The sequence below is a fragment of the Berghia stephanieae genome, chromosome 10 (genome assembly GCF_034508935.2).
Source record: "Berghia stephanieae isolate SIO BIC M18660-M18661 chromosome 10, UCSD_Bste_1.3, whole genome shotgun sequence".
NCBI lineage: Eukaryota > Metazoa > Mollusca > Gastropoda > Nudibranchia > Aeolidiidae > Berghia > Berghia stephanieae.
This window is the reverse complement of record NC_088369.1, coordinates 9,560,607-9,578,106: the sequence shown is the minus strand read 5'-3', so window position 1 is coordinate 9,578,106 and position 17,500 is coordinate 9,560,607. Positions and strand designations below refer to the sequence as shown.

General features: G+C 40.2%; 2 protein-coding genes across 6 annotated transcripts in view; both read right to left on the bottom strand.

Moving 5' to 3' along the window:
- LOC144956203 (stimulated by retinoic acid gene 6 protein-like) overlaps positions 1 to 17,500 on the bottom strand; it is a 744,310-nt gene that overhangs the window by 524,317 nt on the left and 202,493 nt on the right. The gene's annotated exons all lie outside the window — the stretch shown is intronic.
- Positions 1 to 17,500, bottom strand: part of LOC144956191 (uncharacterized) — an 87,080-nt gene that overhangs the window by 62,628 nt on the left and 6,952 nt on the right. The window contains exon 2 of one of the 2 annotated variants that reach the window (XM_078886606.1): positions 13,902 to 13,968. The exons of the other annotated variant lie outside the window; for it this stretch is intronic. The gene's annotated coding sequence lies outside the window, so the exon portion shown is untranslated. The remainder of the gene's footprint in view (positions 1 to 13,901; positions 13,969 to 17,500) is intronic. 2 annotated transcript variants of the gene reach the window in all.

The following is a 17,500-nucleotide window of genomic DNA, read 5'->3' as shown; positions in this document are numbered from 1 at the left end:
ACCCTCAGGGCAGAAGATCAAGGGGAAGGCCACGAGGAACAAGGAGAAGAATTAAAGAAGCTGATATACAGAGAAGTGGTAAGACCTGGAATGAGATAAAACAGTTAGCTCGGGATAGAGAAGGATGGAAACTGTTTGTCTGTGGCCTATACCCTGACCCAGGGTGAAAAAGGCAATGATGATGATGATGATGACTTATTTCCAGGATTTTAACAACCGTCGTTTTCCGAAAAACACGTAATTTATAAATTTGGCCAGAAATCTCGTCGTCCTTCAATAAATATCGATCGATTTACATTACCTTCATTCATCTTAGCAAAAACTCTCAAATCTGGTACGTACTTTAAAAAATAAAGACTTTCCAAGATTTTTCTACAACAGAGAGGACCTACAAAATGTCTCTAAGGCGTCAATCTGAAATTTAATAATGTATTGCTTTGTTGTTTTGTTTGTTTTGTTATTTTTGTTGTTTTTTTGTTGTTTTTTTTTGGGGGGGGGGTATTTTTTGGGGGTTTTTTTGTTGGCTGAAGAAGGGTTTTGAGCCCGATACGTTCCGTGTTTGGTATTTTGTTCTTTTTTTTTGAAGGTGTTCTATTCATTGTAGTTTAATTACTTTTTACAGTCCCCAGCTTCTAGCAGCCTAGTATCGCTTTAAAAATAAGACCTTGCGTTTTTAGACGACGGGTCCCCCCCCCCCCTTCCCCCCCCCCCCTCCTTCCCTAGGGTACCTGGCCATTAATAGCGTTGTCTATGTTGGTAAAAAATTGTAATCTCACCTAACAGGCGTCACTTTTTGTTCTACATGTTACGTGTTTGAGCACGTTTAGTGGATATTGCGCTAATTTATAAAAGCTCAATTTTTTGTTTGTTTTGTTTTTGTTTTTGTTTTTTTTGTTGATTTACAATGAGAGGCCCGTCTATTAGGAGTTGGATATAATTTATTTTTTTAACTGTTAATATTTCACATGAAAATAACGTGAATTTTTTTGGTTGTCAAAATGTTAAGCGTACAACAATGGCATCCTGGAAAACAGATGAATACATGATCCATCTCTTCGCAAAGGTATAGTCCCTCTCTCCTTACACACACCAATACAAACACGCGCTCTCTCTCTCTCTCTCTCTATCTATCTATCTATCTATCTATCTATCTATCTATCTATCTATCTATCTATCTATCTATCCATCTATCTACCTACCTACCTATCGAATTATCAATCTCTCTCTCTCTCTCTCTCTCTCTCTCTCTTTCTCTCTCTCTCTCTTCCTCTCTCTGCATAACTAGCTCTCTTTCCCTTTCTCTAACTCTAACTCTCTGTCTCTCAAACACACACACACACACACACACACACACACACACACACACATCAATCCTCCTTCCCCCATCTAAGATAAGGCCATTATTGCATTATTGAAGTGAAGTGACCGAGGTGTAAACATTATAACACCGATAAAAACCTCTCTCTCTCTCTCTCTCTCTCTCTCTCTCTCTCTCTCTCTCTCTTTCCTCGCTCTCTCTCCCTTTCTCACTATCTATCTATCTCCCTCTCTCTCTATCTCTCCCCTCCCCCTTCTCTCTCTCTCTCTCTCTCTCTCCCTCTCTCTCTATCTCTCTCTCTCTCTCTCTCTCTCTCTCTCTCTCTCTCCTTCTCTCTCTCCGTCAACACTGGCAGCCTGGCCTTTGCATTGGGGTCATGACTATTTCACTGATAACACTGGACAATCCAATAGTATTATATACAATTTATCGCCTTCAAATGGTATTAAGTCATGTACAAAGATGAATAATATTAAATAAATGAGCTTCAAAAATATAAAAAAATACTGAACACTAAACGTTTCGGGCTTAAAGCCATTCATCAGCCAATAAACAAAAAGAACAGTTAAAAACGTTAAATCCAGATGGACGACAAAGTGTTGCTTGTCTTAACAACGTCCAAATAACTTAATAAATAAATTTATAATACATAAAGAATAAAGGGGGCAAAGTGGCCGAGTGGTTAAGGCATTGCATTGTGATCCGGAATGTCCCGGTTTCAAGCCCAGCTTCAGGCACTTTGTTTTTGTGTTTTTTACTTGGGCAAGATTATTAACCCCCAATTTGCTCACTTTGGACAACATGGGTGATTGCTGTTGACATCAGACATCTTGTTTGATGGATTATGTAGTATATTACTTCATGGAATGCCTAGGCGACAGGATCTTATTGTGCCTTTGCGAGAAGCGTTTTTTTTTTTTTTTTGGGGGGGGGGGGTGGGGGAGAGGTTGTTTTTTTATATAACTAAATAAAATGACGGAATTCGGCTCTTTGATATTAATTTTAGACCGCCAATGTGGTGATTAGTTCTCAATAAAAATCCTTCTCACAGGATGTAAATATCAAAGTAGATACACACATTTTTTGTGTGTCTTGGTGCGATTGGTCGATCGAGTGAGCATTTTCCCTAAACGCATAGCATCCATTAGACTAGGGGTGTTTACAGTCCCACGTAACAAACACGAGCGGTAGCTATAAGCGGCCCAAGAACATTCTTCCAATAAGCAATAAACGATTTACTATTATGATTCTACTCAGCATTCGGCGACGACGACGGCGGCGACCAGAATATAACATATATCAATATCACCCATACCCAGCGTCACCAAAAATAGCCACTTTTGGTGTTTGTTCTATCTTGCCGGGTCATACCAGTAAACCAGTCGGGCCTCCTAATAGCTCCAGTAAACATTCAGAGTCAGCGGTTGGACCGTAGCCATCGTTAACTTATAGATAGAATGCGCTTGGCTAAGAAGCTCACAACCTTGCCATCCGGAAGTATAACGTACCAACACACAAAACTGTGTGTAACCATGAACTTTTATAGTCTGGTTAATACAGTTTGAATGAATACCTGGCAAGTTGTGGAAAAATACCTGGTAAACGCGCCCGGGGGAGACAAAGAAAAACACTCATAGACCAACTGAAGGGCTTCACCAACCTAACAATCCAAGAGCTGTTTGAAAAAGCAAGAGACAGGGAGGAATGGAGAGAGATAATTCATGCAGTATCCGAAGCCTGGACCAGGCATGGAACCTAGAAGAAGAAGAAGAATACAGTTTAGTGAGAATTACTCATAAACGTGGATAGGACGTTAGTCTATCGCAAAGTACTTTTCGCCATATCTAACAGACCCAGCTACCCAGTGGTCACTGCTGAGCTATCGAGACCCCCTCCCCCCCAACCCCCTTCCCCAAACACGCTATGTTTTGTTCTTATTTAACATAATCAAAGGGACCCGGTAAACTTATTCAGTTTAGGCATACTCTTGGTTTAACTAGGCATAAAAATCATCCAAACTATTTTTTTTAACAATACAAAACAAACACACAAAAAACTTGAGCTTTTGTATAGCGCAATATCAATTAAACTTGCTCAGTCCCGGGTTTGAGAGTTTTTGCCAAGATGAGAGTCTTTTAAATCTATCGATATTTGAAGGACGAGTTTTCTGGCAAAATTTTAAATATGTGACCTCTCGCCTCAGAACGGTATTAAGTCGGGGTGATTAAGATGCTAACAATTGAATTCATAACCAGAAAGTTCAGACTTGAGTTGAGTTTGTATGTTTTATAGAGGAGAATGAATATCATACTTTAGAGTGCTGAAGAGCAAAAATTCAAATTTTTGACCGGTTTAATTTTAATTTGACTTTTTAACGTCTGGTTCATTCCGATATAATACCGTTTTGAGACGATGGGTCACATATGGGTTTTCCCAGAGTACGACAGTATTGCTTTGACCTGAACTGACCATAGTGATAAGAATAATACGATCCCCATTATAAAATAGTGCCGGTCAGATGGTGGTCAAGCAGTGGCCGGACCGGACCATTAATTAGCCGGTGCTGATAACAAGACGTCTGGGGTGGTTTGGTAAGTGCCATTAGATTTGAATTGACCCAAGCTCATAGGGGACACACTTACACACACACACACACACACACACACACACACACACACACACAGACATATATTGATTGCGTTTGGGAATAAGTAAGGAAAGTTAGAGGGAGAGAAAAAAAGAAAAGAAAAGTAAAATAAAGAAAACTAAAACACGCCTTGGACGGTGATCAATTCATCACTTCTCTAAAATTCAGGATAAAAGAATGATAATAAGCAACAACAACAAAACAACCACAAAGACCAAAAACAATAAATTAAATTAAAATAAATGACTGGATAAATAGTAAAAAAAAATTTTTTATTAATCAATTAATTAATAATAATAATAATAATAATATATAATAATAATAATAATAATATAATAATAATAATAATAATAATAATAATAATAATAATAATAATAATAATAATAATAATAATAATAATATGACGACGAAGACAAAAAAGATGAGGAGGAAGAAGAAGAAGAAGAAGAAGAAGAAGAAGAAGAAGGAAGAAGAAGAAAGAAGAAGAAGAAGAAGAAGAAGAAGAAGAAGAAGAAGAAGAAGAAGAAGAAGAAGAAGAAGAAAGAAGAAAGAAGAAGAAGAAGAAGAAGAAGAAGAAGAGAAGAAAGAAGAAGAAGAAGAAGAAAGAAGAAGAAAAGAAGAAGAAGACAAGAAGAAGAACAAGAAAAGAGAAGAACGAGAAGAAGAAGAACAAGAAGAAGAACAAGAAGAAGAAGAGAGAAGAAAAGAAGAGACGAAGAAGAAGAAAAGAAGAAAAGAAGAAGAAAGAAGAAGAAGAAGAAGAAAGAAGAAGAAGAAGAAGAAGAAGAAGAAGAAGAAGAAGAAGAAGAAAAGAAGAAGAAGAAGAAGAAGAAGAAGAAGAAGAAGAAGAAGAAGAAGAAGAAAGAAGAAGAAGAAGAAGAAGAAGAAGAAGAAGAAGAAGAAGAAGAGAAGAAGAAGAAGAAGAACAAGAAGAAGAACAAGAAGAAGAACAAGAAGAAGAAGAACAAGAAGAACAAGAAGAAGAAGAACAAGAAGAAGTCGACGACTACGTGAGAGGACAGCACCACACTCAGCAGGAAGGCAAGACCACGAATATTATTGTGAGTGATAAATATTTTCACACGCCGTCGACAAGTATACGTCATGAATAAATTAATATTAACAATAATAATATTTCGATAATAAACAAAAAACACACAGACATCCGCACAAAAATGTGGGCAATGAATGACCTGATGAAGACCTCTATGAACTCTGATGTCACTCTCTTAGTCCGTAAAGTTATGGCCTGACACTGACCTAAAAATGAAGTCAAAATGCCAGTCTTTTGCCACAAAAGAAAACAAATCGCGAGTTGTATTCAATAGTTCAACCTATGATATAACTTGTTTCCTTGAGCTCTACTAATGACAACTCATTAGATGCTATAGATAGAATGCGCTTGGCCAAGGAGTTCACAACATTGCCATCCGGAAGTATAACGGACTAACACACAAACTCTGTGTAACCATGAACTTTTATAGTCTGGTTAATACAATTTAGTGAGAACAACTCACAAACGCGGATGGCAAAAACAATAACAAAGGCCTGAGTGACGTCATCTGCATACTATCTATACAAACCTAAAAGATGACGTCAAACTGCCAGTGCTAGAGGGTTCAGGCTATAGATAGAATGCGCTTGGCCAAGGAGTTCACAACATTGTCATCCGGAAGTATAACGGGCCAACACACAAACTCTGTGTAACCCTGAACTTTTATAGATAGTATGCGCTTGGCTAAGAAGCTCATAACATTGCCATCCGGAAGTATAACGGACCAACACACAAAACTGTGTGCAACCTTGAAGGTTAAAAGTCTGGTTAATACAGTTCAGTGAGCATTACTCATAAACGCGGATGGCAAAAAAACAATAACAAAGACCCGAGTGACGTCATCTTCGAACTATCTATAACACAGTTTAGTGAGAACAACTCACAAACGCGGATGGCAAAAACAAAAACAAAGGCCTGAGTGACGTCATCTGCATACTATCTATAAGTTAACGATGGCGACGCTACCGACCCTGTACTTTCATTCATTATCTAGTCTGAAGTAAGTACACTATTATAATATTGGGAGTCGGATAGCTCAGTTGATAAAGCACTCGTTTCACACCCAAAAGTGAGGTCGAATTTTTTTTTCTCCCCTCGACCCCCTCCCTGTTTAATACGTTAACCAGGAGTGATTGGATAGCTGGGTCTGTTGGATCTGGCGGAAAGTAATAATATGTGATAGATTGACGTCCTGTCAAAAGGGTAGCAAGCAATAATTTTGCTATTGTTTGTGTAACGCTATACAAGCCGGAATAAACTCCGGACCTCATGCGCCTGAGGAGTCTGAAAGACCATACTATAGATAGTATGCAGATGACGTCACTCAGGCCTTTGTTATTGTTTTTGCCATCCGCGTTTGTGAGTTGTTCTCACTGAACTGTATTAACCAGACTATAAAAGTTCATGGTTACACAGAGTTTGTGTGTTGGTCCGTTATACTTCCGGATGGCAATGTTGTGAACTCCTTGGCCAAGCGCATTCTATCTATAGATAGTATGCAGATGGCGTTACTCAGGCCTTTGTTATTGTTTTTGCCATCCGCGTTTGTGAGTTGTTCTCACTGAACTGTATTAACCAGACTATAAAAGTTCATGGTTACACAGATTTTGTGTGTTGGTCCGTTATACTTCCGGGTGGCAATGTTGTGAACTCCTTGGCCAAGCGCATTCTATCTATAGATAGTATGCGCTTGGCTAAGAAGCTCATAACATTGCCATCCGGAAGTATAACGGACCAACACACAAAACTGTGTGTATCCATGAACGTTTATAGTCTGGTTAATACAGTTCAGTGAGCATTACTCATAAACGCGGATGGCAAAAAACAATAACAAAGACATGAGTGACGTCATCTTCGAACTATCTATTCTTTGACAGACGGGGTCCTAAATACGCTTCAACAGTCGTAACGTCACTTCCTTCCTAATGACGCATGGTAACTTAGTAACACTGGCTCTAAATTATCGGAACAATGGCGGACGCCCGTATGAAATATTTCTCCGGCGAGCATAAAAGCGTATTCAGAGGGGAAAAAACATAAATTTGATCATGTTTTGACTTTTACACATTCTGATCACAAGGCATATGAAAAGTTCTAGCCAGCATGAAGAATAAAAAGTAATGATTTTCTTTGTTTAGAACCAAGATGGCCGCCGTTGCCGGGAGGCGTGACATCAGACTACTGAATCCAATTATAAGTCCATTCCAAAGAAGAAAGGAAACTAAATTATGAAATTGACGTCATTCAATCATCTCTTCTTTATCATTGTTTTTAGAACGCCGGCTGGGTGATTAGTTCTCACTAAAATAAATATCTATCAATCAGACTATAAACGACTAAGGTTACACGTGTTTTTGTTTCAACTGACGTTTCATCAATATATCAATATTACAACTTTTGGTAAAATACTCACATCTGCCAGCCGGAATATGAGGCACCGATACACAAATTACGTGTATAATCTGATTGATATAACTTATCACCAAAACTGCTGTCTAAAAAACAATACCAAAAGAGCCGAGTGACGTTAATGTTGTGAGTATTTTACCTCAATGCATAGCATCAATAAGTTTCCAACTTTCAGTACCTATCTAAATTATCATCCCGAAATAAAACTATCTATTATAAAAAGAAGAAGAAGAAGAAGAAGGAGAAGAAGAAGAAGAAGAAGAAGAAGAAGAAGAAGAAGAAGAAGAAGAAGAAGAAGAAGAAGAAGAAGAAGAAGAAGAAGAAGAAGAAGAAGAAGGGTCAAAAATCTCAACTTGATAGAACGCAGAAAACGTCAAAGAAGAAAAGACAAATTATAGATAGAACTGTCTGTTGTTATCCCATCTGCGACAGCAGATTTTTCAAAGGGAGAAACAAACCTGCGAATAGAATAGAATAGGAGGGAACAAGCGGTCCCCTTGTTGATGACTGGACTTAAAACAGAAAGGGTTATATCTATATATAGGTTCTGGGCTTTAAAAGATTTCATTACTGTCAGCTAAATATAGATCTAGATAGATAGATTTAGCTGATCAGGCGGCTAACGCTAGATAGGGAATGAGATTAGCGGAAGAGTAGCGTCCCTTGATTGGACGTCACCTTACAGAGAGAACGTCAATTTGGTTTTGAAGTGTCTCAAGCCGCTTTCACCGGAAGCAAGGACGAGAGACGCATGCGCACAACCAACATGACGTTCTCTCTCTAATAACTTTTCCGCCGGTGACGTCACAGACTATGGGTGACGTCCAATCAAGGGACGCTACTCTTCCGCTAATCTCATTCCCTATAGCTGAAAACCCACTCTGCGTACGTAGTAAATGAAAACGTTGCTGCTTGAAGCTCGAAGAAATAAATAATTATAACAATACGCTTCAACAGTGGTAACGTCACTTCCCTCGTAATGACGCAAGGTAACTTAGTAACACTGGCTCTAAACTATCGGAACAATGGCGGACGCCCTTATGAAATATTTCTCGGACAAGCATAAAAGTGTATCCAGAGGGGGGAAAAAAAAACATTATAAATTATACGATCTTGTTTTGACTTTTATACATTCTGAACACAAGACATATGAAAAGTTCGAGCCAGGATGAAGAATAAAAAGTACAGATTTTCTTTGTTTAGAACCACGATGGCCGCCATTGCTGGGCGACGTGACATCAGACTATTGAATCCAATTGAAAATTGGAAGCTTCGATTTATTCAATGCTAGACCGATAATGTGGACGTTTGGGGTTTTTTGTTGTTTTTGTTTTTTGTTTGTTTTTTTAAAAGTTTTATAGACCGCAATATCCACTGAACGTGCTCAAAGCGCTTTACAAGGGGTCCCTGGCCAACAGCAACATTTAACATGTAGGACGGGACATGACGCCTGTTAGGCGATATTACATAATTTTGTTTTTGGACAGAGACAACGCTTTTAACAGCCAGGTAGCTACTCATTTTACACCCGAGTACGGTGAGAGAATGTAAGTAAAGAGCCTTCTCCAAGGACTCATATCATATGCGCCGAGCGAGGCTCGAACCCAGGATCATCCGATCCGAAAGCGAGTGTCATACCACTAGACCACATTATAGCCCCATCGACAAAACACGATGAATAAACCAATGAATGATGTACCGTGACATTAGTGGTATTATCACACCCGTCTTCGGACCGGAAGGTCCAGGGCTCGAGTACCGCACTGAACAGCGCTGTCTCTATCCGAAAAAAAAGAGCTTTTATATAGAGCAATATCCACAAAACGTGCTCAAAGCGCTTTACAAAGGGGTCCATGATCAGCAGCAACACTTAACATGTAGAACGTGACATGAAACCTGTTCGGGCAATTTTTTTTTTTTTAATTTCGGACAAAGACAACGCTGTTAACGGCCAGGTACTCATTTTACACCTGAGTTCGGTGAGAGAATGTGAGTAAAGAGCCTTCTCCAAGGACTCAACTATACACCGAGCGAGGCTTGAACCCAGGACCTTCATATCCGAATGCGAATATCATACCACAAGACCATATAGCCGCACTAATTTTACTGATTAAAATGTGCGTAAAACTATAGTGATACAAAGCTGCTAGAAGGCGTCATGTCTCGTCGTACATGATAAGTTTTGCTGTTGGCTTGGGATCCATTGTAAAGCGCTTTGAGCATATTTAGTGGATATTGCACTATATAAATGCTCAAGCTTTTACGTACTTACTACAGAACAAGCTCGAGTCGGAGTTGCGTTACATGTAGTGCGGGGCGGTCCTTGGCAAGCTTAAGGACCACGGTCCTACGGTCCTTGGGAAATGAAGACCGCAAGGACCGGTCTCTAGACCGGTCCGTTCATTCTTGAACCGTTAAAGACCGCTACACGATGAAAACCGTGGCCTACAGGAGTAAAACACACGGAGTAGTCACACTCATTTCAAATTGTAACCTAATTAGAGAAGAGGGGTGATGCATTCTTTATTTGCTCACCGTACTTCATTGTTACTTCGATAATTTAATAAAATTTGAAATTTATCCCATTAACGGAGATAATGGCATCGCCCAAGGCGTTGATCGAGTTGTTCGTGGCGTTGATACACACACGCAACTCCTACCCCCCCCCCCCCCCCCCCCCCCACACACACACACATTAGAGGGCAGCGAGCATTGAAGAGTAAGAGAGAGACGTGAAGTTATAATAAGAGGGGGTGGATGAGGTGATAAGAGGGGTCGATGGTGACTTTTCGCCAGATCTAACAAACTCAGCTACCCATTCATTGCTGAGTAGACAGGGATTCAGAAAAAAATCGACTGCACCCGGGATCGATCTCTGGCCCTTTGCGTATAAAGAGAGTGCTCTATCAACTGAGCTATCGGGGTCCCCAAATATTCTATTGGACCTTTTAAAAATACAGACGTTATAACTGGTTTTTTTGGACGGAAGAAACTAATGAAACTCATATTACTTGATTAGTTAAAACACCAAACGAAATTTTAATATTATTGTATTATTTTAAATGACAACAATGCGATAGAAAGGAGTGGCGACAAGAGATGGACAAAAGAAAACAAAAAATCAGACTTGCAACTTGCTAGGTTCGACACACACACACACACACACACACACACACACATCTTTAGTAGTCACATACATTTCAAACAATAACCCATTAGAGAAGAGGGGTCATGCCTTCATCATAGATCATTGTCATTGCGATCATTATGGTGTAGTAAATTTTGAAATTTACCCCGTATAATGGAATCGTCCAAGGCGTGCGCCTCCTGTTCCCCCATCTCACACACGAAAGGGCGGTTTGCGGAGTGGAGGGAGGTGGTCGTCTGCCTCTATGGTCGTCTGTGTCGTTTAGTGTATGGCAAAGGGGGGTGGGTGCGATTAATTAAGTGGGATGGGTGGTGATTGGTGGAAGATAGGCAAAGGACCGAGGCAACGAATCGCTGGGGAAGTAGTATGGCGCGAGACCGTTGAAAGGTGATAAGAAGTGAGGACCGCCGGCGGTCTTCCTCTTTGGGACTGGACCACGGTTCACAGCTAAAAGACCGTGGGACCGGTCCTCGGTCCGGTCCTCAGCGCGGCACTAGTTACGTTTATTTCCAACATGGCGGGTTAGGCCGATGAAATGGTTTGGTAATTCAAACCCTAATCTCTGCCGTTTGAATAGGGTTGAATTATTTGTGGGCAAAGAATTTGGTCAGTGTAATCGGCTTGACGTTGAAGACAGGACGAAGGAGCGGTAGATAAACTTGGAGATTAGGCTTTTAACGAAATCGGGTCGAACGCCGAACCCGAACGGATATAGCCTTCTCACGTGACCATGAACGAGATCTGGATAGTGAAGACTCTCAAGCGGTATGCAGCATCGGATCTAAGGTCACGTGATAGAGGATAGCTTGGGTTGCTGTTGGCTTGTGTTAGGGGAGGGGCAAGGTCAGTGTCATTCAATAGTATATAATTGTGCATGTGGCGCTCTATACAGAGAGAAAATTATAAATTGATTATGGGGGAAGGTGGGGGGAGGGGGGGGGGGTGGGTTGACCCACAAACGATCGAGGTGTTGGGCTTCGGGTAGACCATGATACGAAATCAAAGAGAAAAGGCTGCTGGTACTTGGATGGTGGAAATGGTTGGGGGGGGGGGGGGGGGGGGGTAGTGACAATCAGCATGGGATGTATATATTAACATTAATAATATAGGCAATAGACGACCAGGGATGTGTATTGTTTGTATATGTGTGTGTGTGTGTGTGCGCGCGCGCGTGTGTGTGTGTGAAAGGGATTACACAAAAACACCTTTCTCTGTAGCTTCCAAATGATTACGTATACGATAAATTTGAAACCCACATTGTTTGAATCAGCTCACTAATTAATTCCTGAGCCTTGAGATGGTGACGCAACTATTACATACAAGACCTTGCAGTCGAGACGGCAGGGCTTTTGGGTTACACAACCACTATTTACCCATCGGTCAGCGGTACTCTTTGATGTATACAACACTCACCGCCTTTACGCAAAGCCGCCTGCCCATAAATCAAGAGATGGTCTCCTAACTGTTCACAAGCGAACTGTCAAACGAGCAATCGATGATTGGATAAGAATCTCAAGATCTCATATAATAAGGTAAGTTTTGGAGAGGTGATATCCCCCCACCCGTCATCGGACAGAACTTTCATTGCGTTATATCATATGAGCTCCGCCTCCTCTTTCTATTCGGGAGTGACGAGATTAGACGAGAGGACGCGAGAAAAAAAATGGTCACGTGTTGGGCAAGTCGTTCGTTAGGCGAGCTTCGGTGTCTAACTATAACTCCGTATTATCACCTAGAAGAACGACTTAGTTCTGTAGTCGAGTAGTTACAGGGAACAGGTTATCTTTGGTGATAACAACACTGTAATGATGAACCGTTTGAAATTGTGAAATTAACCATTATCTCACGAAAAGACTGATTCTTATAAATGTACGAGAATCCAGGAAACCCTTTATCCTCATCTTCCTCCTCCTCCTCCTCCTCCTCCTCCTTCTTCTTCTTCTTCTTCTTCTTCTTCTTCTTCTTCTTCTTCTTCTTCTTCTTCTTCTTCTTCTTCTTCTCCTCCTCCTCCTCCTCCTCCTCCTCCTCCTCCTCCTCCTCCTCCTCTTCTTCTTCTTCTTCTTCTTCTTCTCCTTCTCCTTCTTCTTATTCTTCTTCTTCTTCTTCTTCTCCTCCTCCTCCTCCTCCTCCTCCTCCTCCGTCGTCTTCTTCTCCTCCTCCTCCTCCTCCCCCTCCTCCTCCTCCTCCTCCTCCTCCTCTCTCTTCTTCTTCTTCTCTTCTTCTTCTTCTTCTTCTTCTTCTTCTTCTTCTTCTTCTTCTCCTTCTTCTTCTTCTTCTTCTTCGTCAACACCCTCCTTGTCATCGCTGTCGTCATAATCTTCATCATCATCATCATCACAATCACCACCACCGCCACCATCATCATCATCACCACCACTACCACCACCACCACCATCATCATCACCACCACCACTACCACCACCACCATCATCATCATCATCACCACCACTACCACCACCACCATCATCACCATCATCACCACCACTACCACCACCACCACCATCACCATCATCACCACCACCACCACCATCACAACCACTATAATATTAAAATCACGATTCCCTGCAAACAGCTTCTGACAACGATACAATTGCTTCAGCGCCCCAGCCAGTCATTACATAAAGCCACCACCACACCATCCCATCACCTCCCCTATTCTAAAACCACTATTAATTATGGTCTCCAACCAGACACCAATTTCTCATAGACCTGATTAGATTAGTAACATAGCACGCTTGAGTAAGGGTGGCTAAAATGAAAAATCATCGACTGAAACCGTAGCCATCGTTATGTTATGCCTGACACTGAAACCCAAAAAGACTGGCATTTTGACGGCATTATTTCGTTTTTGACCCCTAGTGAGTTGTCGTTAGTAGAGCTCATGGAAACAAGTTATTTCATTGGTTGAACTATTGAATACAACTCACATTTGTTTTCTTTTGTGGCCAAAGACTGGCAATTTGACGTCATTCTTTGGTCAGTGTCAGGCTATAAGTTAACGATGGCTACGCTGAAACACGCTCAAGGTTCGAGCCTCGCTCGGTGCATAGTTTTGTCCTTGTAGAAGGCTCTTTACTCACATTCTCTCACTATACTTATGTGTAAAATGAGTACCTGGCCGCTAACAGCGTTGTCTCTGTCCGAAAAAATAGCAATATCAACTAACAGGCGTCATGTCCCGTCCTACATGTTAAATGTTGCTGTTGGCTAGGGACCCCTTGCAAAGCGCTTTGAGCCCGTTTAGTGGATACTGTGCTATACAAAGGCTCAATTTTTTAAAGGATTGCGGTATCGTTAATTCAGACATTGACCAAATTACACTTACGTCTTTTTTTAATGTTTCTTCTTGACTGCGAATGGTCGAATGAATCAGTGATATTGCCTTCAAGTCTCTGGGTTAAAATGGGTGGAGGAAGGAATGTGAAAAGTGAGAAGTAGGTATTTGACTATGTAGTTGATTTGGTATTGCACAGACACACACCACACACACACACACACACACACACACACACACACACACACGACCTTTCCCTTTCTCCCTCCAAATGTATAGATAGATAGATAGATAGATAGATAGATAGATAGATAGATAGATAGATAGATAGATAGATAGATAGATAGATAGATAGATAGATAGATAGATGGATGGATGGATGGATGGATGGATGGATGGATGGATGGATGGATGGATGGATGGATGGATGGACGGACGGATGGATGGATGGATGGATGGATGGATGGATGGATGGATGGATGGATGGATGGATAGATGGATGGATGGATGGATGGATGGAATGATGGATGGATGGACGCAGGGAGGGAGGGAAGGAAAGAGGGAGGGGTGGATACATGGATGAATGGATGGATAGATGGATAGATAGATAGATAGATAGATAGATAGATAGATAGATAGATAGATAGATAGATAGATAGATAGATAGATAGATATATAGATAGATAGATAGATAGATAGATAGATAGATATATAGATAGATAGATAGATAGATAGATAGATAGATAGATAGCGATTGTGTGGATGGATGTATAGATAGATAGAATATCTAGATAAGTAGATATATAGAATGGTGATAATAATGGTAGGGGGGGGGGGGGGGGGGGAGCTTGCCCTTGAGTATACGATACATCTCTACAAAATAAAAGACGCGGAGGCTATGAACGAAATATTTTCATTGATAATTTATACGTTCCAATCAATCGATCTGTTTCGTTATCGATCAGTCGGGTGATTGATTGTTGATTGATGAGAAACATCACAACACGGTGACAATTCGTACGCAGCAATACGATGAACGTAAACAAGGACTTAATCAACGCACCTCGCTGCACTGAATGAATTCACACTTGACCCCTCGGTCAATGACAGTTGTGAATGTTTTCTATCAACACTGCGACATTCTTTTTTTGGTAAACGTGGTGTTGGAGGTGGTGGTGTTGGGGGTAGTAGTAGTAGTAGTAGTAGTAGTAGAAGTAGATGTAGTAGTTGTAGTAGTAGTAGTAGTAGTAGTAGTAGTAGTAGTAGTAGTAGTAGTAGTAGTAGTAGTAGTAGTAGTAGTAGTAGTAGTAGTAGTATTAGTAGTATTAGTAGTAGTAGTAGTAGTAGTAGTAGTAGTAGTAGTAGTAGTAGTAGTAGTAGTAGTAGTAGTAGTAGTAGTAGTAGTAGTAGTAGTAGTAGTAGTAGTAGTAGTAGTAGTAGTAGTAGTAGTAGTAGTAGTAGTAGTTGTTGTTGTTGTTGTTGTTGTTGTTGTTGTTGTTGTTGTTGTTGTTGTCCAGCCAAGTGACCATCTCAACATCCTCATTTCTGGAGGAGTGAACTCTGTATCCTTATAAATTTGAAATTTCTAAATTTGCTTCTACAATCTACAAAGTCATTTTTCAAATTCCTAATCATCTCATGAATGACTTGCTGGGATTTATCTATTAGACGAAGGCGAAGACAGATACTGTGGACGTTTCATGTTTCCCCTTTATCAACAAAACACGATGAATTAAACAATACATGTTTTCCTGAATTGCACACCTTTTATCAATATTTATTGTCAAATTTTAATCATTCGTACTTCCTTACAATGGAGAATTCTATTTCCTGTTCCATCATTCCATCTGTTTATCCACCTTAACTACGCCATTCACACATATCTCATTCGTCCTTAGTGTTTCATTCATGGTGTTTTGTTGATAAAGGGGAACCCCGAAACGTCCACAGAATCTGTCTTCGTCTAATACATTGAAGCTTACAATCCAATATTTATCTTTATTTTATTTTGTTCTTTGATCATCTCATGTAACTACAAGTTACTTCAATTGAGATTTAAGCGACAAATGTGTGGCTGGCTGAGAAAACCCGGAAAGATGTGCAAGTTTCATCTTTCTTATCATTTACCTTAAAATTTTCTTTCTATGTCTATTAGAACCCAAGTTATGAATATTTTTTTTTTATGAATAAAAATTGTTGCTATGGGAAACACTTTATCTTCAATTTTGGCTCGTATCTCAAATCGAGGCTTGCCGCACCTTCCCGGGTTCTCTCAGCCAGCCTCACAATTAAATGTGAAATTTCGGGAATTTCGGCTAGGAATTTGTGTACCTCATTTCCATGATGGCAATCATATTGGTGTATGGCTGTACATTTTACTTTGTACATTAAAACAGATGGACATGGGTAGAAGTCAGACCCTCTGAATCAGCAAAAAGCAACATTTTTTAGGATAAGTACACAGCGGTATACACCAATAATAATATATGGACCATACGAGGCCCCCTTGTATACACATTACAACAATACATACATAGACAATGTTACACTCGAGGGCCCGGCGTTACTCCCTTTTTGTCATTAATCATGTGACCGTTTGTCAAAAATGTCAGCCGCCATCCCGCCATTTCCTTGACGGATTTCTATTTCCGGTAACAACCCGCCACCATCGAAACAATCGGTTACTCAAAACATTAGCCTTATAATGGTCTCTGTTGGATCGAATCGGGGGGCGGGAGGGATGTCTCTGGACAATGGCAACGAATGCCTTCTTGTTTATTGATGCTATGCATTTAGGTAAAATACTCACAACACCCACCAGCCATATATATTCTGAATCTGAATGTTACTCGAAGTCGACTCAATTCTGAGTAATTAACCAGTAGATTTTTCACCAATCAAAACATGGAATTTGTGACACACCTTCACACGTGCTCGGAAAACATAGTTGGTTGTTTATAAACAACAACGTGAAGGAATTTGACCTCCATCTGATCGTTGTTATTGTTTTTATATTGACAAATGGGCGACTAGTTATCACATGGTTTTCTCGATCATATTAAAAACGTTTAAGTTTACACATAGTTTTCTGTGCTGATTCTACTGATCAAGCGGTAGAACAGTGGGTATTTTACTTAACACATACCATCGATAGTAAAACCTGAGTAGTTTGCTGTGTCTACTAATCACTGACATTGTTTACACAATGACGATTGTCCGAGGGGCGTGGTTATATACCGGTTAATTGTATTCAAGGGCGGAGAGAGTTGTTGAGTGTGACAGCCATTGTTGGTATTTAGGCTAAAAATTTCGATAATCTTCGTTTGAATGTTCCTAAATCTGTTGTGTTCACACATGATTCGGGAGAAGCGTTCCATTCTTTAATAATATATAGATAGTATGCGCTTGGCTTAGAAGCTCATAACATTGCCATCCGGAAGTATAACGGACCAACACACAAAACTGTGTGTATCCATGAACGTTTATAGTCGAGTTAATACAGTTCAGTGAGCATTACTCATAAACGCGGATGGCAAAAAACAATAACAAAGACCTGAGTGACGTCATCTGCATACTATCTATTACAATATTATTATACCAACACACAAAACTATGTGTAACCTTTAAGAAAACAAATCGTGAGTTGTATT